The sequence below is a fragment of the Pseudophryne corroboree genome, chromosome 6 (genome assembly GCF_028390025.1).
Source record: "Pseudophryne corroboree isolate aPseCor3 chromosome 6, aPseCor3.hap2, whole genome shotgun sequence".
Lineage (NCBI taxonomy): Eukaryota > Metazoa > Chordata > Amphibia > Anura > Myobatrachidae > Pseudophryne > Pseudophryne corroboree.
The window spans coordinates 724,594,718-724,620,794 of record NC_086449.1 but is presented as its reverse complement, the minus strand read 5'-3'; positions in this window follow the sequence as shown (position 1 = coordinate 724,620,794).

The following is a 26,077-nucleotide window of genomic DNA, read 5'->3' as shown; positions in this document are numbered from 1 at the left end:
CTAACCTACTTTCAAACAGCATGTATGGGTGGTGTGGGGGCGTGGAAATGTGATCATGTCATTACGGCTCCATCCCCTGCTTTACAATGCACAGGTTACCGGCATGTAAATCTGAGGGCGGGGCTACAATTCAGCACTAATTGTGTAATCTCCCCGTCCCCTTTGGTCTACGAGTGGGTGGAGTGCGGGGTATGCAGACGGCTGTTGGGGGGGGGGGGGTTATTAGCAGGCATCTTGCCTTCTCTTCTGAGTGGCCAGGAGTGCCACCTGATATTCGGGAGCCTCCCGGCTATTCTACCTTCCTTTCACTTTGAAACTGTGTGCCCTTTGCCCTCTGACCTCGCTCATTTCTCATTTACTCATATCCTCCACGGTGTCATAATTATCTGGACTGAACTGCAACTAGCATCTCAATGCAAACACTTGCAAGCTACAGATACCTTCCCTTCTTCACAACCTGGTATTAAAGCATAAAAGGAGAGATTTATCAAACCTTCTATATAGGACATTTGGAGAAGTTGCCCATAGCAATCAATCTGGTTTTAGCCATGATTTACCTAGCATATCATATAAAATAATATCTAGAATCTGATTGGTTGCTACAGGCAATTTCTCCACGTTTCCTCTGGAGAACGAATTGACAGAATAGGAGAGGAGTGGGTTAAACCTCAGCTAGTCTGGGGGCAGAACGGTAAGGCATTATGGGAGTTTTATTGTTAGCCAATAGGAATGAATGTTGGGGGTAGGTGGAATGGGTTCTTAAGCCTGAGAAAGGGGCTGGGTCAGCCTCTTCTGCTTTTGTCGTGGTGAGGGTGAGTGTTCTACCCCCCCTTTGTCTCTTGCTGTGCTGCATTTTACTATTGAGTGCTCTTGTCATAGGTGCTGTTGCTGTGCCCCCTCTGTCCTCATTGCCTGGGATTATACATTAGCCTGACATGCCCCGTCCTCGCCGCTCCTCTGCCCCCCCTGCCCGCTTCCTTGATGAGGCCCCTACTCGGGAGCCGGCCACCGGTGCAACGGGCCGGAGCGCTCTGCTCGCGGCCGGTTCTGTGCCTGCTGGCGCTGCTGCGGGCGCTCGTTCTCGGGCGCGCTCGGTGGCGCGTGCGTCCGCCCCGTCGCCGGCTAGGCCGCGGCCGCCAGGGGATCCCTTTGGCGCGCCGGGCCTTTCGATCGTATGACAACTGGTTGGCACGATTGCCTGCACGTCATTGACTTCGGATGCAAAGACGTGGAGGTGTGGCTTCGGGTCACGCGAGCGCAGGATGTGAAGATTGTGGCTAAGGGGGCGTCGGTGGCGCAGGCCGCAACGACGAGTCAGTTTCGACCAGCGGTTGAGGGTCCGCCGCGCCGCCCTTGGAACGCGGCCCGTTCTCCGCAGCAGACACCGGCGAAGGGGAAGTGTTTCGCGTTCAACAATGCCACGTGCCCCCTGGGGCAACGGTGTCATTTTCGACACCTTTGCTTGCGATGTAACGGATCCCACCCTGCTTCCAATTGCTTCCGCAGGGGGCGACCTGGTGCCAAGGCGGCCGCTGGCCCTGCCGGAAGAGCAACGGGCGGGCTTGCCGCTAGTTAGGGCGCCGACCCCGGTTCGTTTGGGGGCCATGCTAAAATGGTTAGGATGGTACCCAAACACAGACGACGCAAGATTTCTGCGGGAGGGTTTTGCGTCGGGTTTTCATTTGCCTGTGGTGGGGGATGTTTTCTTTCGGGCCGCCAGGAACCTGCAGTCTGCCCGGGATTTCCCTGACGTGCTTCGAGGTAAAGTGGAACAGGAGGTTCGCCTAGGGAGAATGGCGGGCTTCTTTGCGCAGCCACCTATCGAGGATTTGATTATTTCCCCGGTGGGGGTTGTGCCCAAAAAGGCTCCGGGTAAGTTTCGGCTCATTCAGCATTTGTCTTATCCATCGGGGTCCTCGGTGAATGATGCGATTTCGCCGGAAGATTGTTCGGTGGTGTATCAGTCCTTTGAGGATGCTCTGGGCTTGGTCCGGGAGTGTGGCCCCGGGGGCCCTCATGGCTAAGCTGGACGTTGAATCGGCTTTTCGCTTGCTCCCTTTGCACCCGGAGTCGTTTCCATTCATGGGTTTCCGCGTCGGGAAGGAATACTTCATTGACAAGTGTCTGCCTATGGGGTGTTCCGTTTCGTGTGCCTTTTTCGAAAAGTTCAGCACCTTTTTACATTGGTGTGTGGAGTTTTCTTGCGGAGGTAGCGGGATTGCACATTACCTGGATGATTTTTTGTGCATGGGGCCCGCGCATTCTCCTCGCTGTGGTTTCCTGCTGTTCTCGCTGCGTGCATTGCTGGGGCATTTTGGCGTCCCGGTGGCCGAGGATAAGACGGAGGGGCCCCTCTCCTGCTTGTCCTTTTTAGGTATCGAGATCGATACGGTCACGGGGGCGTGCCGGCTGCCTCAGGACAAGGTCGTGCAGCTACGGAAGTCCATTGCGCAGTGCTCGGAACGAAGTAAGGTTACGTTGCGGGAGGCGCAATCCCTCTTAGGTCGGTTTTTTTTGCCTGAACTGACGAACTGATTTGGCTTAATTTATTCAATTCGGCTAATTGGCATCTAATTACAAGTTCCTCAGCAGGTTTTTACGTTTCACCTCCAGGCGAGTTATTCTGTGTTCCCCCCAAAACCCCCCCCCCCCTCCCAGCTCTAACCTTCCCCCCCCCCTTTTTGTTGTTTTGTTTTTTCCTTTTGTTTCTTTCTGTTGCTTCGATTGGCCTGAAGCTTGTTCAAGAGGAAAGTTATAGTCCTCTATTCAATTTTTTCTTTTTGGCAGATCCTCGTTCTGATAGTTGGTTCCTGTTCTGGGCTGGGTTTGGTTTTATCTCCCATATTCACATTTGTTTATCTGTTTTTTTCCCTTTTCGGTTGGCGGGAGGATGTGTGTGATGTGTGGGTGATTGGCCATTCCTATGTTTATTGGGCAGCCAATTTTTTGGCTACGGAAGGGGCTCCTTGCTTTGTGGGTTCGGATGATGTGCGGTGGATAGGTGTTCGTGGTATGCTTTGGCATGACCTGAAAGTGAAGCTTATGGAGCAGGTTCGGCGGTTTGGCATCCCCAAACTGTTGGTGATTCACTTAGGAGGGAACGACCTAGGTAGGAGGAAGGCAGTGAATCTTCGATTGCCCATTATTCAGGATCTGCAAGTGATTACGGGCGCTTGGCCAGGCTGTAGGCTTATCTGGTCTTGTATAGTGCCGCGGTTGTGTTGGCGTGGAGTGGTGGATTGTCGGGCGATCGATGTGGCTCGCCGGAAGGTGAATGCCGCGGTGGCTAAGTTTGTGGTGGCCCATGGCGGTGCTGTGGTTTGGCATCAGCGGATCAAGTTTCGGTACTCCTACTTGTTTAGACCTGATGGTGTGCACTTGACAGGACAGGGACTATCTATGTTTTTGGAGGATCTGTTTTCGGTGGTTGGTTCGGTAGGTTAGGGGTATGGTGGCGGGGCGTAGTTTCTGTGGAACAGAACTTCGCTGTTGGCGGGAAAGAACGGCAAGTTAACATTTGTTGTATTAAAGAGTGGATTGGAGGTCGTTTGGTGGTTGATTTTTAGGTGCGCTCTCCTTCGCTGACTGGTTTACATCTGCTGGACCGCCTTCTCGGGTGGCAGCCTCATCACCTTCATGGGTCGGTAGTCAGGATGGAGGTTGAGCGGATACCTATTTGTTTGTTGGAAGGTTTGCGTCAGTTCTTTTTTATAAGATTGTTATCTATGGGATAGGGTTGTTTAGCCGTTCTTTCTGGCCACCATACTTTAGTTTAATTATTCACAGTTAATGGTTCACTTAAATAGCTAACAATTTCTGCCAAATTCAAGTCTCCGTGTCTTTATTTATTATAATTAAGTGTTAAGATGTTATGGTTTATGTTACGGACAATCCTCAGACTATATGAGGTTTAATAGAGGGTTTGATAAATCTCATACAAAGTCTTCTTGCACACTTGTGGCCTGGTGCATAGTTCAGTGCAACTCGGCCACATATGCTTCTGCTTTGCATGCACGGACAAAATGCGCATTTCTGTCCATATGTAGAATTGTGCTCATCTTTGCCAGCAGACTGCCCCTATCTGCGCATTTGGTTTGATACCTTTCTTCATCATTGCACACAGTTGCCAGCTATGGCTAGATGCAAAATATGCATATAAAAACATACATATGGTATTTATACTTTAGATCAACTCTGCATAGCCCTCAATTCCACTGACATACTGTATCCTCTGAGTTTTGCCTTTGGAAGAAAGCTCCGCTATACCTAAGTTAAGCCCCTTCAGTGACTGTGGATATGCAGAAGACAAAGAATATGCTCAGCAAACAAGTAGCTCTGCATTTGCTGTCTTTAATCCAAGTGGAACACCAAGTATAAATAAAATAATGAATGGTCAGATATGCGGGCATATAAAAAAGTCCACCTGATTCCATTCTCGCTTCGATTTCTTCAGGGGTATATATCAGGGAGCTTACAAAGCCTGTTATTTATACAAGTAGAAAGCAATCAATATAGCCCTTTTAATTGCAGCAAACAACAGCTGATTTCCCAGGAGTAAAATCATCCGTTTGTAGTTACATGCAGCTCCATGAATAAAACTTAGAGTGTGCATAAAAAAATCGATTCATTTATTACGTGTGTGTGTGTGTGTGTGTGTGTGTACATTGAATGTGTTTATCTCTACACTGTGTTTCATGTCATTCATTGTACGTATGTTATTTGCTCCATGCTTCCGACCCGATCGCACGCTGCAGTCGTTCACAGCGCAGCAATCGGGTCGGAACTGCGCATGAGGCCGTCGTTACCTAGCGATCTTCTCTGGCTGATTGACAGGCAGAGGCGGTCGCTGGGCGGGAGGTGGTGGCACGGCGGCATTTGCCCACCGTTTTTCGGAGCGCAGTCCGGCCAACGCAGCCGCTGAGACCCGAGGCAGTGACAAGTAACTCCCGGCCAGCCGCAGGAGCTGCGCTGGCTGCATACCTCCCAACTGTCCCGATTTTCGCGGGACAGTCCCGTTTTTTGGGGACTGTCCCGCTGTCCCACCCGCGGGCCACAGAGTCCCGCGGTGGGGGGGGGCAGTTGGGAGGCTCTGTCAATCGCTGCTCTGCTTAGCAGAGCAGCGGTAAATAGACGCTGTGCGCATGCGCACAGCGTCTATTCAGTGGAGTCAGAGGGAGCATGCCAGCGGCTCACAGAGCGCTGGGCATGCCCCCTCAGTGATGAAAACGGGGCGTGGCTCGCGATCGCGGGTCCTCCCGTGAAGCCACGCCCCTTTTTTATAGGCCATGCCCCCTTTTTGGGAGCGCGCGCTGCTTTGCCGCGCGGGTGTCCCGCTCCACAAGGTAAGAAAGTTGGGAGGTATGTGGCTGGGAGTTACTCTTCAAGTACAAAAGCATCGCAGCTGTGCGATCCTTTTGTACTTGTGCGGGGGGGAGCCGGGCTGACATGTAAGGAGGACTAGCCCTGTGCTGGGTGTCCCCCCGCATGTCTGGGAAGATGATCGTAGCTGTGCTAAATTTGGCACAGCTACGATCAACTGTGAATGACCCCCTATGTACAGTGCTGCAAAGAATGCTGGCAGTTTACAAATACAGCAGGATGATAAAAAACAGCTATGTTGCCTCAAGATGATTGCTCCAAGGCAGGTAGCTCTTAGCTTAGATATATTTAAGTAGGGAGCCATTATCATGTGGCTCCTTGCTGGTTAATCATAGACCCAGATTGGGGTAATGGAGGTTTGGGGTGTGGTGTGGTGCCTCTGGACTGGCTGAGCTGGATGGTTTTAGTGTGGCATACCTTTACATTCTATTAACACTTTTCACATACTAATTTATTTAACACTATTTCTCCATTTTAATTACATCTCATTTTTGTATCACCTTCCTTACAGCTTCGGCTTCCTAACACTAATTTATTAACACTATAGTTTTGTCACTGGTATGCTGCCCTGGGTTTTCTGGCTTATGCTGGTGCTTTGGGGTGCCACACCCTGCACCTAGATATAGCGCTAGGGACCCCAAATATACAGAGATGCCTTGATGCGGCTTTGGGACTTATTCATACATTTGCGCAAATATATATAACCAAGATCTCTGAATTCTAATATTGTGTGGGATTTAAATCTGGTTACTGTTATCATTCAGGGTGCTGGGGGAAACAACATGCCTTTTTTTTTCTTGCTTAGAAATACCCCTTCCTTTCAAGCACCTGAATGATATCACTAAGCTAATTGAGCATCTGCCACTATATATGTCTGATTGATAAAACTGACAGGAATCGCCTGTTGTTTATCAGCAGCAGTGGCTGCTGTCCATGGGCTGCCGCGCCGTTCAAAATGTGGGGAGCTGGCCAGGACATACAATATGGACCTCCATGTGAAGTTGTATGTAACATATATCCTGGCTTCCTTCCCCGGGGATCAGCAGCCGCATGGAAGACACTGCTCAGCCTGTCCATCATCATTTAGCCCGCATGGTGAAGGTTCTGGTTCAATTCCCCATGCAGACTCTTTTAGAAGGGTATTTAGCAAAGCTTGGAGAGAGATAAAATTGTGAGAGATAAAGTACCAACAAATCATCTACTGTCGTTTTTTAAACACAATCTGTAAAAAAAAAAAATCTAGAAGCTGCATGGCTGGCACTTTATCACAATTTTATCTGTCAGCGACCTTTGATAAATACCCCCTTAGTATTGTACCTTAGTTTCAGGCTGATTTATGACATTGAGAAAAGACATCTCTATTGGCTTAGTAGCCAAACTGGTTCAGTAAACTAATACCCATGTGCTTTATTCACTGCAATTGAGTAGTCTTGGGTTTGCATCCTCAAGCAGACTATGGGGCCCATTTATCGAAGTATATTTTTCGGGGGCTAGTCGCAAATATTAGGCATCTCCTAAATGTAAGAAGGAGGGACTGCTGCAGGTATTGGGACAATCGCCGCCCACAGCCACATCCTCCGTAGGTTTCTATGGGGAATGCGATGCTGCACGATTTACCTATATCCAGAATGTGAAGCATTCCGGATATTGGTCCCCGCAGCTCCATTGTAGCCTATGGGCTACTCACTGCACTTGTAGTCAGCAGAGGTTTCCCTCAGAAGTAGCCTCTGTGCTGTGCAGTTGCATGCGCAGATCCCCTGGCAGCTGCCACAGCACAACGCAGGGATGGGCTCCTTTTGGATCCTCTGTCCCATCATGTGCTGCATCATACATTCGGGGGGTAAGATCGCATATTGCAATGCTATTCTGGGTGGTAAGATCCTGCCCAGATCGCATTCAACATGCGATCCATGATAAATGGGTCCCTTATTGTATATTGTAGACTATGGGCAGATTTATTCACCTTTTTTTTACTACAAGAATGTGAAAATTTGTGTTTTCTCACCATTTTCACATTATTTTAGTATCACCTGATTGTATTAAAGGGCTTTTGGAGCAGTGTTTGTGAAAAACTGCTCTAAACCCTTAAAGTCTCATTTTGTTTTTTAATAACCAGATCGAATTCCACATACTTATAATGGGAAATGCGATCTGGCTGATTTTACTACAAGAAAATGTAAACACCACTGCAGTGAGCCTTGTGATAATAACGCTATCTTAAGATAATCACAGGGCTCACTGCTATATGCTGCCTACTGCACATCTTTCTCTGCCCACTGACAGAAAGCTGTGCATGGACCCAGCCAGTGTGATCAGCTATGTGTGTCAATGGACAAGATTGGGGGTGGGGGGGATTTTTTTCTCCACTGGTGCTCCAAGATGTCTACTCACATTGTTTTCATTTGCATGGAGAACCCAAAGTTAGAAGAATGGCAGCTGCTCAGCTTATGTTTGGGATCCTACACAAAATCTAAATCAGGCCTGGCCAACCTGTGGCTCTCCAGCATGTACTTCCACAGTTTTAGCATTTCCTAATAGCAAAACGTAGCAGGGCATGCTAGGACTCAGGGCCGTAACTAGGTGTGGGCCAGTGGTGTCTGGCACCCAGTGCATATGCGTTGTGAGCAAAGAACTGCCGGCGAGCCAATAATGCAAATTATGCAGCAGACGCTGCTGCGCAGGGTGAGACCACAGCTTTTATTGCCTGTCAGCGCCTCCTGACTGATCCTTTGTAGTGGCTCCAGTCACCACTCCGGCATGCTCGCCTGACGCCATATTTATTCCTCACTGGCAAATGCTGCAGCTGGCGTGCTGCTTCTCTTACCTCCGACCTTCCCAGAATGCCGGTGCAGGTGCGATATCATCGTGCACGGCATTCTGGGAGCAGCCACAGGGAAGAGAAGAGGACAGAAGAGTAGCGCAGTGGCATGGCGTTGGGCAGTTTCGCGTGGTGGTACACTCAGCAGCCTGCCCACAAGCACCCTTTATGCAGCCTGCCCGCCAGAGCCCCTGAGGAGACTTCTCTCTCTTGTCCTCACCTCTCTCTCTTGTTATCACTTCTCTCACTCTCTCTTGTCTGCCGCCCAGTTTGCAGCCTGCCCGCCTGAGCCCCTGGCCTGAGGAGGAGCCCCATCACTCAGGCAGTCCCTGGCAGACTCTCTCTCTCTCTTTATCTTGACCTCACCTCTCTCTCTCTCACTCTCTTGTCCTCACCTGTCTCTCTTTATCTTCTCCTCACCTCACTCTCTTGTCCTCCCCCCTCTCTCTCTCTTGTCCGCACCTCTCTCTCTTGTCTTCATCTCTCTCTCCTGTCCTCAGCTCTTACTCATCCTCAGATCTCTCTCTCTTGCACTCTCTCTCTCTCTCTCTCTCTCTCTCTTGCACTCTCTCTCGCCCTCTCTCTCTCTTGTCCTCACCTCTCTCTCTTGTCCTCACCTCTCTCTCTCTCTCTCTCTCTCTCTCTCTCTCTCTTTCTCTCTTTCTTGTCTTCATCTCTCTCTCTTGTCCTCAGCTCTCTCTCATCCTCAGCTCTCTCTTTATTGTCCTCACCTATCTCTTGCCCTCTCTTTCTCTCTTGCCCTCACCTCTCTTTCTCTCTCTTTGTCCTCACATCTATCTCTTGTCCTCACCTCTCTCTCTCTCTTGTCTTCATCTCTCTTTTTCTTTTCCTCAGCTCTCTCTCATCCTCAGCTCTCTCTCTCATCCTCAGCTCTCTCTCTTGTCCTCACCTCTCTCTCTCTCTCTTGTGTCCTCACCTCTCTCTCTCTTGTCCTCACCTCTCTCTTGTCCTTACCGCTCTCTCATCCTCGCCTCTCTCTCTCTTGTCCTCACCACTCTCTCTCTTGTCCTCACCTCTCTCTCTTGTCCTCACCTCTCCTTCTCTCTCTTGTTCTCACCTCTCCTTCTCTCTCTCGCCCTCTCTCTCTCTCGCCCTCACCTCTCTCTCTCTTTTGTTCTCACCTCTCTCTCTCTTGTCTTCACCTCTCTCTCTTGTCTTCATCTCTCTTGTCCTCAGCTCTCTCTTGTCCTCACCTCTCTCTCTCTTGTCCTCACCTCTCTCTCTCCTGTCCTCACCTCTCTCTCTCTCTCTCTGTCTTGTCCTCGCGTCTCTCTCTCTTGTCCTCACCTCTCTCTCTCTTGTCCTCACATCTCTCTTGTCACGATCTGGGTGACTTAACACGCTTACCTACCATCCAAGTGCCTTCTGAGAGTGTCCCTGCACTCCAAGCCCGGATTCCATCTGCGCTGTCTGTCTGCAGCATGCTGCGCGGCATCTCCACAGTCTCTCCCCAGCGATCCCAGCAGCGCTGCCATGACAGCTATTCAGCATGCCCCTCCTGTTCCAGCGGATGGCGTCTCCTGCTCTCCGCGGCCTCCGCCGTCATCATTACAAGTTTCCACATGCTGTTTACAAATGGACTTTTCCCTCCAGAACCAAACATGGGAGCAGCCATGTTTGCCCTAGTCACATGATTCTCTACAGCCAATCCATTGTACATAGAATCCTCTCTGATTGTTCAGTCAATACCTGGTTCCCAGCAGGTATGAGTATCCTGAACCATTGCTGTCTGACTACAGCAGTGTTCCACATTTCCTTCTGTTACCAGCAGTGTTCCATCACCGTCTCCAGCTCTCAGCGTTTCCAGCTATCATTGGTGCTTCCACAATGCCTTCGGTTACCAGCAGTGTTTCTACACAGTCTCCAGTTGTCAGCGGTGTTCCTAAATCGCTTCCATTTCCCTTTGGTGTTCCCACATCGAACTCCAGTTCACCATCGGTGCTCCAACATCGAACTTTGTCACCATCGGTGGGTTCCACTGCATCCTCACCATCTGTGTCAGTTGTACCCCGCATCCTCGGCAGTCCTCCTGCTCTCAGCCTACCTCGGTGCTCCGTCACTGACTCCAGCTTCCAGTGAGTCATCTTCTGGTCGGTATCAGTTCATCTTGTCAGTACAGTGGTTAGCTGTTATTTCTATGGACTTACCATATCAGTATCTTCCAAGACTGTGCCATATCGATTTCTTACTAGAGATGAGCGCCTGAAATTTTTCGGGTTTTGTGTTTTGGTTTTGGGTTCGGTTCCGCGGCCGTGTTTTGGGTTCGACCGCGTTTTGGCAAAACCTCACCGAATTTTTTTTGTCGGATTCGGGTGTGTTTTGGATTCGGGTGTTTTTTTCAAAAAACCCTAAAAAACAGCTTAAATCATAGAATTTGGGGGTCATTTTGATCCCATATTATTATTAACCTCAAAAACCATAATTTCCACTCATTTTCAGTCTATTCTGAATACCTCACACCTCACAATATTATTTTTAGTCCTAAAATTTGCACCGAGGTCGCTGGATGACTAAGCTAAGCGACCCTAGTGGCCGACACAAACACCTGGCCCATCTAGGAGTGGCACTGCAGTGTCACGCAGGATGTCCCTTCCAAAAAACCCTCCCCAAACAGCACATGACGCAAAGAAAAAAAGAGGCGCAATGAGGTAGCTGTGTGAGTAAGATTAGCGACCCTAGTGGCCGATACAAACACCGGGCCCATTTAGGAGTGGCACTGCAGTGTCACGCAGGATGTCCCTTCCAAAAAACCCTCCCCAAACAGCACATGACGCAAAGAAAAAAAGAGGCGCAATGAGGTAGCTGTGTGAGTAAGATTAGCGACCCTAGTGGCCGACACAAACACCGGGCCCATCTAGGAGTGGCACTGCAGTGTCACGCAGGATGGCCCTTCCAAAAAACACTCCCCAAACAGCACATGACGCAAAGAAAAAAAGAGGCGCAATGAGGTAGCTGACTGTGTGAGTAAGATAAGCGACCCTAGTGGCCGACACAAACACCGGGCCCATTTAGGAGTGGCACTGCAGTGTCACGCAGGATGTCCCTTCCAAAAAACCCTCCCCAAACAGCACATGACGCAAAGAAAAATAAAAGAAAAAAGAGGTGCAAGATGGAATTGTCCTTGGGCCCTCCCACCCACCCTTATGTTGTATAAACAAAACAGGACATGCACACTTTAACCAACCCATCATTTCAGTGACAGGGTCTGCCACACGACTGTGACTGATATGACGGGTTGGTTTGGACCCCCCCCCAAAAAAGAAGCAATTAATCTCTCCTTGCACAAACTGGCTCTACAGAGGCAAGATGTCCACCTCATCATCATCCTCCGATATATCACCGTGTACATCCCCCTCCTCACAGATTATCAATTCGTCCCCACTGGAATCCACCATCTCAGCTCCCTGTGTACTTTGTGGAGGCAATTGCTGCTGGTCAATGTCTCCGCGGAGGAATTGATTATAATTCATTTTAATGAACATCATCTTCTCCACATTTTCTGGATGTAACCTCGTACGCCGATTGCTGACAAGGTGAGCGGCGGCACTAAACACTCTTTCGGAGTACACACTTGTGGGAGGGCAACTTAGGTAGAATAAAGCCAGTTTGTGCAAGGGCCTCCAAATTGCCTCTTTTTCCTGCCAGTATAAGTACGGACTGTGTGACGTGCCTACTTGGATGCGGTCACTCATATAATCCTCCACCATTCTTTCAATGTTGAGAGAATCATATGCAGTGACAGTAGACGACATGTCCGTAATCGTTGTCAGGTCCTTCAGTCCGGACCAGATGTCAGCATCAGCAGTCGCTCCAGACTGCCCTGCATCACCGCCAGCGGGTGGGCTCGGAATTCTGAGCCTTTTCCTCGCACCCCCAGTTGCGGGAGAATGTGAAGGAGGAGATGTTGACAGGTCGCGTTCCGCTTGACTTGACAATTTTCTCACCAGCAGGTCTTTCAACCCCAGCAGACTTGTGTCTGCCGGAAAGAGAGATCCAAGGTAGGTTTTAAATCTAGGATCGAGCACGGTGGCCAAAATGTAGTGCTCTGATTTCAACAGATTGACCACCCGTGAATCCTTGTTAAGCGAATTAAGGGCTCCATCCACAAGTCCCACATGCCTAGCGGAATCGCTCCGTGTTAGCTCCTCCTTCAATGTCTCCAGCTTCTTCTGCAAAAGCCTGATGAGGGGAATGACCTGACTCAGGCTGGCAGTGTCTGAACTGACTTCACGTGTGGCAAGTTCAAAGGGCATCAGAACCTTGCACAACGTTGAAATCATTCTCCACTGCACTTGAGACAGGTGCATTCCACCTCCTATATCGTGCTCAATTGTATAGGCTTGAATGGCCTTTTGCTGCTCCTCCAACCTCTGAAGCATATAGAGGGTTGAATTCCACCTCGTTACCACTTCTTGCTTCAGATGATGGCAGGGCAGGTTCAGTAGTTTTTGGTGGTGCTCCAGTCTTCTGTACGTGGTGCCTGTACGCCGAAAGTGTCCCGCAATTCTTCTGGCCACCGACAGCATCTCTTGCACGCCCCTGTCGTTTTTTTTAAAATTCTGCACCACCAAATTCAAGGTATGTGCAAAACATGGGACGTGCTGGAATTTGCCCATATTTAATGCACACACAATATTGCTGGCGTTGTCCGATGCCACAAATCCACAGGAGAGTCCAATTGGGGTAAGCCATTCTGCGATGATCTTCCTCAGTTGCCGTAAGAGGTTTTCAGCTGTGTGCGTATTCTGGAAAGCGGTGATACAAAGCGTAGCCTGCCTAGGAAAGAGTTGGCGTTTGCGAGATGCTGCTACTGGTGCCGCCGCTGCTGTTCTTGCGGCGGGAGTCCATACATCTACCCAGTGGGCTGTCACAGTCATATAGTCCTGACCCTGCCCTGCTCCACTTGTCCACATGTCCGTGGTTAAGTGGACATTGGGTACAACTGCATTTTTTAGGACACTGGTGAGTCTTTTTCTGACGTCCGTGTACATTCTCGGTATCGCCTGCCTAGAGAAGTGGAACCTAGATGGTATTTGGTAACGGGGGCACACTGCCTCAATAAATTGTCTAGTTCCCTGTGAACTAACGGCGGATACCGGACGCACGTCTAACACCAACATAGTTGTCAAGGACTCAGTTATCCGCTTTGCAACAGGATGACTGCTGTGATATTTCATCTTCCTCGCAAAGGACTGTTGGACAGTCAATTGCTTACTGGAAGTAGTACAAGTGGGCTTACGACTTCCCCTCTGGGATGACCATCGACTCCCAGCAGCAACAACAGCAGCGCCAGCAGCAGTAGGCGTTACACGCAAGGATGCATCGGAGGAATCCCAGGCAGGAGAGGACTCGTCAGAATTGCCAGTGACATGGCCTGCAGGACTATTGGCATTCCTGGGGAAGGAGGAAATTGACACTGAGGGAGTTGGTGGGGTGGTTTGCGTGAGCTTGGTTACAAGAGGAAGGGATTTACTGGTCAGTGGACTGCTTCCGCTGTCGGCCCAAGTTTTTGAACTCGTCACTGACTTATTATGAATGCGCTGCAGGTGACGTATAAGGGAGGATGTTCCGAGGTGGTTAACGTCCTTACCCCTACTTATTACAGCTTGACAAAGGGAACACACGGCTTGACACCTGTTGTCCGCATTTCTGGTGAAATACTTCCACACCGAAGAGCTGATTTTTTTGGTATTTTCACCAGGCATGTCAACGGCCCTATTCCTCCCACGGACAACAGGTGTCTCCCCGGGTGCCTGACTTAAACAAACCACCTCACCATCAGAATCCTCCTGGTCAATTTCCTCCCCAGCGCCAGCAACACCCATATCCTCCTCATCCTGGTGTACTTCAACACTGACATCTTCAATCTGACTATCAGGAACTGGACTGCGGGTGCTCCTTCCAGCACTTGCAGGGGGCGTGCAAATGGTGGAAGGCGCATGCTCTTCACGTCCAGTGTTGGGAAGGTCAGGCATCGCAACCGACACAATTGGACTCTCCTTGTGGATTTGGGATTTCGAAGAACGCACAGTTCTTTGCGGTGCTACTGCTTTTGCCAGCTTGAGTCTTTTCATTTTTCTAGCGAGAGGCTGAGTGCCTCCATCCTCATGTGAAGCTGAACCACTAGCCATGAACATAGGCCAGGGCCTCAGCCGTTCCTTGCCACTCCGTGTGGTAAATGGCATATTGGCAAGTTTACGCTTCTCCTCCGACAATTTTATTTTAGGTTTTGGAGTCCTTTTTTTACAGATATTTGGTGTTTTGGATTTGACATGCTCTGTACTATGACATTGGGCATCGGCCTTGGCAGACGACGTTGCTGGCATTTCATCGTCTCGGCCATGACTAGTGGCAGCAGCTTCAGCACGAGGTGGAAGTGGATCTTGATCTTTCCCTAATTTTGGAACCTCAACATTTTTGTTCTCCATATTTTAATAGGCACAACTAAAAGGCACCTCAGGTAAACAATGGAGATGGATGGATACTAGTATACAATTAAGGATGGACTGCTGAGTGCCGACACAGAGGTAGCTACAGCCGTGGACTACCGTACTGTACTGTGTCTGCTGCTAATATAGACTGGTTGATAAAGAGATGTAGTAGTAGTAGTATGTATGTATAAAGAAGAAAGAAAAAAAAACCACGGGTAGGTGGTATACAATTATGGACGGACTGCCCAGTGCCGACACAGAGGTAGCTACAGCCGTGAACTACCGTACTGTACTGTGTCTGCTGCTAATATAGACTGGTTGATAAAGAGATGTAGTAGTAGTAGTATGTATGTATAAAGAAGAAAGAAAAAAAACCACGGGTAGGTGGTATACAATTATGGACGGACTGCCCAGTGCCGACACAGAGGTAGCTACAGCCGTGGACTACCGTACTGTACTGTGTCTGCTGCTAATATAGACTGGTTGATAAAGAGATGTAGTAGTAGTAGTATGTATGTATAAAGAAGAAAGAAAAAAAAACCACGGGTAGGTGGTATACAATTACGGACGGACTGCCCAGTGCCGACACAGAGGTAGCTACAGCCGTGGACTACCGTACTGTACTGTGTCTGCTGCTAATATAGACTGGTTGATAAAGAGATGTAGTAGTAGTATGTATGTATAAAGAAGAAAGAAAAAAAAACCACGGGTAGGTGGTATACAATTATGGACGGACTGCCCAGTGCCGACACAGAGGTAGCTACAGCCGTGGACTACCGTACTGTACTGTGTCTGCTGCTAATATAGACTGGTTGATAAAGAGATGTAGTAGTATGTATGTATAAAGAAGAAAGAAAAAAAAACCACGGGTAGGTGGTATACAATTATGGACGGACTGCCCAGTGCCGACACAGAGGTAGCTACAGCCGTGGACTACCGTACTGTACTGTGTCTGCTGCTAATATAGACTGGTTGATAAAGAGATGTAGTAGTAGTAGTATGTATGTATAAAGAAGAAAAAAAAACCACGGGTAGGTGGTATACAATTATGGACGGACTGCCCAGTGCCGACACAGAGGTAGCTACAGCCGTGGACTACCGTATTGTACTGTGTCTGCTGCTAATATAGACTGGTTGATAAATAGATGTAGTAGTAGTATGTATGTATAAAGAAGAAAGAAAAAAAAACCACGGGTAGGTGGTATACAATTATGGACGGACTGCCCAGTGCCGACACAGAGGTAGCTACAGCCGTGGACTACCGTACTGTACTGTGTCTGCTGCTAATATAGACTGGTTGATAAAGAGATGTAGTAGTAGTAGTAGTAGTATGTATGTATAAAGAAGAAAGAAAAAAAAACCACGGGTAGGTGGTATACAATTATGGACGGACTGCCGAGTGCCGACACAGAGGTAGCTACAGCCGTGGACTACCGTACTGTACTGTGTCTGCTGCTAATATAGACTGGTTGATAAAGAGATGTAGTAGTAGTATGTATGTATAAAGAAGAAAGAAAAAAAAACCACGGGTAGGTGGTATACAATTATGGACGGACTGCCGAGTGCCGACACAGAGGTAGCTACAGCCGTGAACTACCGTACTGTGTCTGCTGCGACTGGATGATAAATAATGATATAAAAAATATATATATATCACTACTGCAGCCGGACAGGTATATATTATATAATGACGGACCTGCTGGACACTGTCTGTCAGCAGAATGAGTTTTTTATAGAATAAAAAAAAAAACACCACACAAGTGAAGTCACACGACGAGTGTTTAACTTTTTCAGGCAATCACAATATAGTATACTATACTACTAACTATACTGGTGGTCAGTGTGGTCAGGTCACTGGTCAGTCACACTGGCAGTGGCACTCCTGCAGCAAAAGTGTGCACTGTTTAATTTTAATAATAATATGTACTCCTGGCTCCTGCTATAACCTATAACTGGCACTGCAGTGCTCCCCAGTCTCCCCCACAATTATAAGATGTGTGAGCTGAGCACAGTCAGATACGAGTGTTTAACTTTTTCAGGCAATCACAATATAGTATACTATACTACTAACTATACTGGTGGTCAGTGTGGTCAGGTCACTGGTCAGTCACACTGGCAGTGGCACTCCTGCAGCAAAAGTGTGCACTGTTTAATTTTAATAATAATATGTACTCCTGGCTCCTGCTATAACCTATAACTGGCACTGCAGTGCTCCCCAGTCTCCCCCACAATTATAAGATGTGTGAGCTGAGCACAGTCAGATATATACATAGATGATGCAGCACACTGGGCTGAGCAGTGCACACAGATATGGTATGTGACTGAGTCACTGTGTATCGTTTTTTTCAGGCAGAGAACGGATATATTAAATAAAACTGCACTGTCCTGGTGGTCACTGTGGTCAGTCACTAGTAAACTCTGCACTCTCTACACAGTTCTACAGTACTCCTAATCTCCAGTAAATCAGGTCAATCTCTCTCTCTCTCTCTTCTAATCTAAATGGAGAGGACGCCAGCCACGTCCTCTCCCTATCAATCTCAATGCACGTGTGAAAATGGCGGCGACGCGCGGCTCCTTATATAGAATCCGAGTCTCGCGATAGAATCCGAGCCTCGCGAGAATCCGACAGCGTCATGATGACGTTCGGGCGCGCTCGGGTTAACCGAGCAAGGCGGGAAGATCCGAGTCGCTCGGACCCGTGAAAAAAAACATGAAGTTCGTGCGGGTTCGGATTCAGAGAAACCGAACCCGCTCATCTCTATTTCTTACCATACCAAACAGCATACTTATTACCACCGCATCTGAGGAACTGTGCTGCTAGACGTATACTGTGAATACAGGTTGAGTATCTCTTATCCAAAATGCTTGGGACCAGAGGTATTTTGGATATCGGATTTTTCCGTATTTTGGAATAATTGCATACCATAATGTGATATCATGGTGATGAGGCCTAAATCTAAGCACAGAATGAATTTATGTTACATACACACCTTATACACACAGCCTGAAGGTCATTTTAGCCAATATTTTTTGTAACTTTGTGCATTAAACAAAGTGTGTCTACATTCACACAATTCATTTATGTTTCATATACACCTTATACACACAGCCTGAAGGTCATTTAATACAATATCTTTAATAACTTTGTGTATCAAACAAAGTTTGTGTACATTGAGCCATCAAAAAACAAAGTTTTCACTATCTCACCCTCAGTCAAAAAAGTCAGTATTTTGGAATATTCTGTATTTCGGATTATTTGGATATGGGATACTCAACCTGTACCAATTGCTGAGCATTGATCCTTGCATCTGACTGCCGTTGTGATTAAGTGAACTGTGTGCTTAACAAAGAACTTAACATTTACTACATTGTCGTCTTGGTCACACCTTCGGGCGCTGGTGCTAGGGTACCCTGCATGTCCAGGAATCCCATACGGCCACCCAGGATAATGTACACGCCAGCCCCTATGCCTGAGGTCTCCCCAGGTCAGCCTAAGCCCTCAGGTGTGACATCTCTCTCTTGTTCTCACCTCTCTTCTCTCTTGTGTTTCTCTCTTTCTCTCTTGTCCTAACCTCACAGCTACTTCCATACTGGCTCTACTGTGGTGTAATGTGTTTCAGGCTCTACCTGGCATAATGTGGGATCTACCTGGTATAATGTGGGCTATACCTGGCATAGTGTGTATCAGGGCTGTACCTGGCATAATGTTTATCAGGGGATGTACCTGGCATAATGTGTATTGGGCTCTACTGTGGTGTAATGTGAATAACTGACAATACTGTGCTGTGTAATGTGAATTGGTACTTTTCTGTGGCCCCACCCATCCCCATAAAGCCACGACCCTATATTTTTTAACACGTGCCTTTGATGCGCACTGTCCATATTTTGAATATGGGGAGGAGGGGGGCACTAATTCTCTATCTGGCACAGGGCACCAAAATGTCTAATTACGGAACTGCTAGGACTTGTAGTTTCACAACAGCTGGAGAGCCACAGGTTCTCCAGGACTTATCTAAATGCTAACTTGAGCCCGTAGGCACTAATACTCCACACACAGACAAGAGCACACATATGGTTTTGATGATGAAAGCTGCTGCAGAGGTAACTGTCACGTTTACTTCATTTGATTTAACACACTTAAAACCATATTTGGTTTGTGCAGTCTTATCTTTTCAAATTCATTGCAGTATCTCCCCCTCTGTCACATCTGTTCCCTTCAGAACTCTCTGGATTCCACTCAAAGAATTTAGTGAGTCATTAAATTCACAAATATATTGCCCAACAGTACTGCACTTGGGGGCAAACAGTGCTGTTACCTTGATCCAACATATTTTCACTCTGTCACTGAACAGTATACTAGGGAGATACGTAACCTTAGTACAGTCTGTGCTGATCTATTAAATTGTGATAAATTATCATCTATGTGCCCATCATAAAACTTGAATCACGTATTGCAATTTGCTAGTCTGTAGTGCGTCACAGTGAAGCACTTCATACTGGATCACAGACATTGCTGGTGCATTAGATATTTAATTTTAAACGTATGAGCGCACATATATTCAGAAGTGGTTAATTAGGCTGCTGGTTTGGTAAATAAAATATATTTATTAAAAAAGAACAACAGACTAAATAGACATTTACAGATTTAAAAAAATCATACTGGAAATCGCAGAATAAATTATATCATACTTGAAATCACTGAATAAAATTACATGGATACCCCCGCTCTAGCCAATTGGACTTATGTGATTATTTTAGAGCATGCATGCTTATATGATTAGCTGGTTAGTTGGACCAGTATTCAGTCCTCAATTACAATCCTGATTATTAGTAGCTGTTAATCCCTCCAGGGATTTTTTGTGACGATGTTAGTAATTAGTTGGTTAAACAGAAATGAAATAGAGATTGTCCCTGGGTATATGATAACGACACAGTCCTTTTGAATAAAGAAACTTTCCTCAGATGATGTTAATGTGCCAATTTACACTATTTAGTGTGATGTTGAAAGATTACATAACCAATTGGTGACCCGTCGTGGCACTCATAAGGGCAATGCTTACCCTCCACTCTGCGGCGGTACTGGTGTCCACGGCTGGGTTAAGGCACTCTGAGGCTGAGAGGTTTCTTGTCCAGCCGAAGCGGTAACACGCTGCACGCGTGTAGTGTATCTGGGAGCGCTTGGCCGCGCGTCGCGGCTTCCGGGTTGCACAGAGCTTCCGGCTTGCGATGCGCTCCACCTGCGTTCCACTTGACGTCGTTAGGTCACCTGACGCGTTTCTCCGCCTTTTGTGGGTGGCGGTTTCTTCAGAGGTTTAGAGGTCTTGGTGTACGTTCTCTATTTATCCCCCTCAGGGATGTTCCCCATTGGTCACACAATTAATGATCATTATTGATGGCATCTGTATCGTCCTTTTACCAGCCATTTCCAGTTATTTATACCACTATTATGCATACATAAAAGTACAAATATATTTCCTTTTTTCAAAAGACAGAATTAATATAAATGAACATAGACATGAACATAAACATAAAAATTATCCCTCATGACCACAATGAGGTGTTCTAATGTGCAAATAGCATTCATTTATATATATATACCTAATTAAAATTCAATGAAGAGCAGATGTTTTTTTGTGTATATATGAAACACTACTTAGTATTAGAGAGAGATATATATAATATTTAGACCCTATTGGTTGATGAAATATATATCTCTTTTCAACCAATTTCATGTCTGAGGTATAACCCCATATATAGAGGGAAGGAAACGTATGATGTACATATATTAATATGAGAAAACATACAAAAATAGTCAAAAAAATGAAAATACATAATAAAATACAGATGTTTCTGATGTAAAATTCTTCTTAGAAGATAATATGCATATGAAAAAAAGGAAGAGGGAAAAAAGGAAGAGGAAAAAAAGAGAAGAGAAAGGGGGAGATATAGTATTTTTACAGATGTAAACCTGTGAAAGAGATTTGTACAAAGATCTCTTTGTCTCACTCTAAGGCATGGGAATTATGTTGACTGGGTGGTATTATGCTACAAGTATATGTTGTACCCGGAAACGTTTTGCCAGGGAGTGATGACATATCTGATGACTGTTATCATATTCTGCATGTAGAGTCAATCTTAAAACATCAATATTTAAAGTATACAATACAAGGACTATGTTGCGGATGGATATTCTTACTAATGGGATTGTTGACCCAATAGCCACACTCACGGAATTCTAAGAGATATGTCTCGCATAGGGGGTATGACTAGGGGGAGTTTGTTGTCCCCTCATATTACATGTTATTAAGTTCTATATTTTCATTTAGACCCTGTGGTTCTAAAGTCTTTAAGCGAAAGATCCAATATGCTTCTCTTCTACATAGAGCATTGAATCTATCGCCTCCCCTTTCTGTTTGCCCAACCTGTTCGAGAGCTTTTAAACGGATATTAGAGATCTTTCCCTGCTCACACTGATTCGTAAGTCTAGATACGCTATGTGTGTTGCTTTTGTTCATAATATTCCGTCTGTATTCGAGAAATCGCACTTTTAGTTTTCTGATGGTACGTCCTACGTATTGGTACCCACAGCCACACTCGATAAGATAGACTACATAGGTGGATTCACAATTTAGAAAACCCTCTATCTCAAAGGATTCTCCTGTTACCCTTGATCCAAATGTTCTACTGCGCGAGTTAACATTCGAGCAAGTAAGACACCTGGTTCTGGCGCACCTGAAGAATCCCCTGGGTCTCTCACGTAATTCATCTAGAGGATTGGTATTTAGTGTCCCCAATACCTTGTTGTTCCTCTGGATTTTTTTCTTCTTCCTTTTATCAGGATTAAACATACTTGGTGCTAGTTTTACCTGTAATGTCTCTGATTTTTTATATACAGTTCTGATATTTTTGCCTATTACGGGTTCCAACAGAGGATCTATCAACAAAAGTGGGGTATTTTTCTTTATTATTTGTTTGATCTTAGTGGCATGTGTATTATATTGTGTTACGAATATACATTTTTCTTTATAAGTGCCCCCCTTACATACGTTTTGTTGTTGTTGCTTTTTACGTGATTTTTTTGTGAGGAGATTATTCCTATCTTGTTTTTCTACGTCTTTGAGTGCTTTCTGGAGGATATAATCTGGGTAACCCTGCTGTTCAAAGGAGGAATGTACTTTCATTACCTGTTCTTGATATCTATAATCTCTTGAGCAATTTCTCTTTACTCTTAGAAATTGACTCTTTGGGATGTTATCTCGCCAGGCTTTAAGGTGGCTGCTGCTGTATTTCAGAAAATTGTTAGTATCTACCGATTTAAAGTAAGTCTCTGTATGAATGTTCTCGCCATCAGACAGTAAGGCAATATCCAGGAATGTGATGTGATGGGGATCGCATGTGTGAGTGAATTTTAATCCATAAGTGTTGGTGTTCAGGTGTGATACAAATGATGTTACAGAATTTAAATCCCCATCCCAAATGAAAAATAAATCATCTATATATCTGCCATAGAGGACCAGGTTCCCCCCCGAGGTCTGCCCCCCAAATGAGCTCCTCTTCAAGGGCCCCCATATAGAGGTTGGCATAACTCGGGGCGAACCTGGTCCCCATGGCAGTCCCCCGTGTCTGTAAATAATATGTGTGATTGAACGTGAAATAATTGTGCTCCAATATAAATTTTATGGATGTCACTACCAGGGCCTTCAAATAGTCATCAACCGATTTATCTTTTTTCAAGACATCGGCTATGACTTGTAGTCCTTTCTCATGTGGTATATTCGAGTATAAAGATTCTACATCACATGTAAGGAAGTTGTATGTATTTTTCCACCTGATAGTTTTTATCATATTTAGAAATTGCGTGGTATCCTTAATATATGATTTTAATTGTACTACATAGTCCTGGAGGTGAGCATCCACAAAGTGCGACAAATTAGAAGTGACTGATCCTATACCGGAAATAATTGGGCGCCCCGGGGGTGAAGTTAGTGACTTGTGCAATTTGGGCAAATGATAATAAACCGGAGTGATGGGATAAGGTGTAAACAAAAATTGCCAAGTGTCCCTGGATATTGCTCCCCTGTCCAACGCCTCATCTAACATAATCTTTAGCTCGCCTTGGAATTTTTCAGTGGGGTTGGAGGGCAAAACCTTATAGAAAAAAGTATTATTCAATTGTCTATTTGCCTCTTTAATGTAGTCTGCTGTATCCTGCAGTACTACCCCACCTCCTTTATCTGCCATTTTTATGGTTAGATTTTCATCAGCTGTTAAGTTCTTTAGAGCTCTCCGTTCGTCATGGGATAAATTGTCTTTTAGAGGTTCTTTTTCTGCAATTTCACATAATTTCCTAAAATCCTCCATGGTTACATTATAGAAACCCTCTATGGAGGGACCCTTGAACTGTAGAGGGTAAAAATCTGATTTCTTTTTAAAGATTTTTTTATTATTATCATTTTCTTGAGCTTTGTCAATATTAAACAACTGAACGGTCCCCCTGGTTGCACTCTCTAATCTTAACTCCTCCAGAATACTTAATGCACCCTTATCTTCTTCATCTAAAAATATAGGCATTAGATCCTCACCACCAGGTAACTTTTTTAATTTTTTACTTGCAAAATAGCGTTTCCAGCATAGGTTCCTAGTGAACCTATTTAAATCCACAAACAATCCAAATAAATTAGGTTTTTTTGCAGGAGCATATTTCAGTCCTTTACTTAATAGCTGTTTTTCTGCTGTTGTTAATTCTCTGGAGGACAAGTTAAAAATTCCCTTACCTTTTATATGTTCCTTTGACTTTTTTCTTTTTTGTTGTAATCGTCCTCCCCTGCATCCTCTAAATCTCTTTCCCTTCCTCTTTTCATATGGTTGGTATTTAATCTGTTGATTTGGGTGTGTTTTATTGGGCTTATCTCTAAAAAATGATTTTGTTCATCATCTTTACATTTGGATTTTACCCCTTTTCTTTCCAGGGTTTCAGGTGAATGATCTCCCCTGCTTTGTTTGTTATATTTACAATTATCCCAATTGTGCGATGATTTTTTTGGTCTAGCCCCTCCTTTTTCAATAGTTTCCGGTGAAAAGTCCTCCCTATGTAGACACTCATACCTGTTTTTATGTACATAACCTATTGGGTCTTTCTGAGGGGTATTATGCTGAGGAAGTCTTTTACCAGTTGTAGTCCATCTGTTTTGCTTACTTCTAGATCTATTCCGTGTATTACTATTCCATCTCTTATTGGAACGTTCTCTATAAGGTAGTCTATTTTGTGATCTTGAATAATCCCCTAAAACCCGTAATAGGCAAAAATATCAGAACTGTATATAAAAAATCAGAGACATTACAGGTAAAACTAGCACCAAGTATGTTTAATCCTGATAAAAGGAAGAAGAAAAAAATCCAGAGGAACAACAAGGTATTGGGGACACTAAATACCAATCCTCTAGATGAATTACGTGAGAGACCCAGGGGATTCTTCAGGTGCGCCAGAACCAGGTGTCTTACTTGCTCGAATGTTAACTCGCGCAGTAGAACATTTGGATCAAGGGTAACAGGAGAATCCTTTGAGATAGAGGGTTTTCTAAATTGTGAATCCACCTATGTAGTCTATCTTATCGAGTGTGGCTGTGGGTACCAATACGTAGGACGTACCATCAGAAAACTAAAAGTGCGATTTCTCGAACACAGACGGAATATTATGAACAAAAGCAACACACGCTATGTGTCTAGACATACGAATCAGTGTGAGCAGGGAAAGATCTCTAATATCCGTTTAAAAGCTCTCGAACAGGTTGGGCAAACAGAAAGGGGAGGCGATAGATTCAATGCTCTATGTAGAAGAGAAGCATATTGGATCTTTCGCTTAAAGACTTTAGAACCACAGGGTCTAAATGAAAATATAGAACTTAATAACATGTAATATGAGGGGACAACAAACTCCCCCTAGTCATACCCCCTATGCGAGACATATCCCTTAGAATTCCGTGAGTGTGGATATTGGGTCAACAATCCCATTAGTAAGAATATCCATCCGCAACATAGTCCTTGTATTGTATACTTTAAATATTGATGTTTTAAGATTGACTCTACATGCAGAATATGATAACAGTCATCAGATATGTCATCACTCCCTGGCAAAACGTTTCCGGGTACAACATATACTTGTAGCTTAATACCACCCAGTCAACATAATTCCCTTGCCTTAGAGTGAGACAAAGAGATCTTTGTACAAATCTCTTTCACAGGTTTACATCTGTAAAAATACTATATCTCCCCCTTTCTCTTCTCTTTTTTTCCTCTTCCTTTTTTCCCTCTTCCTTTTTTTCATATGCATATTATCTTCTAAGAAGAAATTTACATCAGAAACATCTGTATTTTATTATGTATTTTCATTTTTTTTACTATTTTTGTATGTCTTCTCATATTAATATATGTACATCATACGTTTCCTTCCCTCTATATATGGGGTTATACCTCAGACATGAAATTGGTTGAAAAGAGATATATATTTCATCAACCAATAGGGTCTAAATATTATATATATCTCTCTGTAATACTAAGTAGTGTTTCATATATACACAAAAAAACATCTGCTCTTCATTGAATTTTAATTAGGTATATATATATAAATGAATGCTATTTGCACATTAGAACACCTCATTGTGGTCATGAGGGATAATTTTTATGTTTATGTTCATGTCTATGTTCATTTATATTAATTCTGTCTTTTGAAAAAAGGAAATATATTTGTACTTTTATGTATGCATAATAGTGGTATAAATAACTGGAAATGGCTGGTAAAAGGACGATACAGATGCCATCAATAATGATCATTAATTGTGTGACCAATGGGGAACATCCCTGAGGGGGATAAATAGAGAACGTACACCAAGACCTCTAAACCTCTGAAGAAACCGCCACCCACAAAAGGCGGAGAAACGCGTCAGATGACCTAACGACGTCAAGTGGAACGCAGGTGGAGCGCATCGCAAGCCGGAAGCTCTGTGCAACCCGGAAGCCGCGACGCGCGGCCAAGCGCTCCCAGATACACTACACGCGTGCAGCGTGTTACCGCTTCGGCTGGACAAGAAACCTCTCAGCCTCAGAGTGCCTTAACCCAGCCGTGGACACCAGTACCGCCGCAGAGTGGAGGGTAAGCATTGCCCTTATGAGTGCCACGACGGGTCACCAATTGGTTATGTAATCTTTCAACATCACACTAAATAGTGTAAATTGGCACATTAACATCATCTGAGGAAAGTTTCTTTATTCAAAAGGACTGTGTCGTTATCATATACCCAGGGACAATCTCTATTTCATTTCTGTTTAACCAACTAATTACTAACATCGTCACAAAAAATCCCTGGAGGGATTAACAGCTACTAATAATCAGGATTGTAATTGAGGACTGAATACTGGTCCAACTAACCAG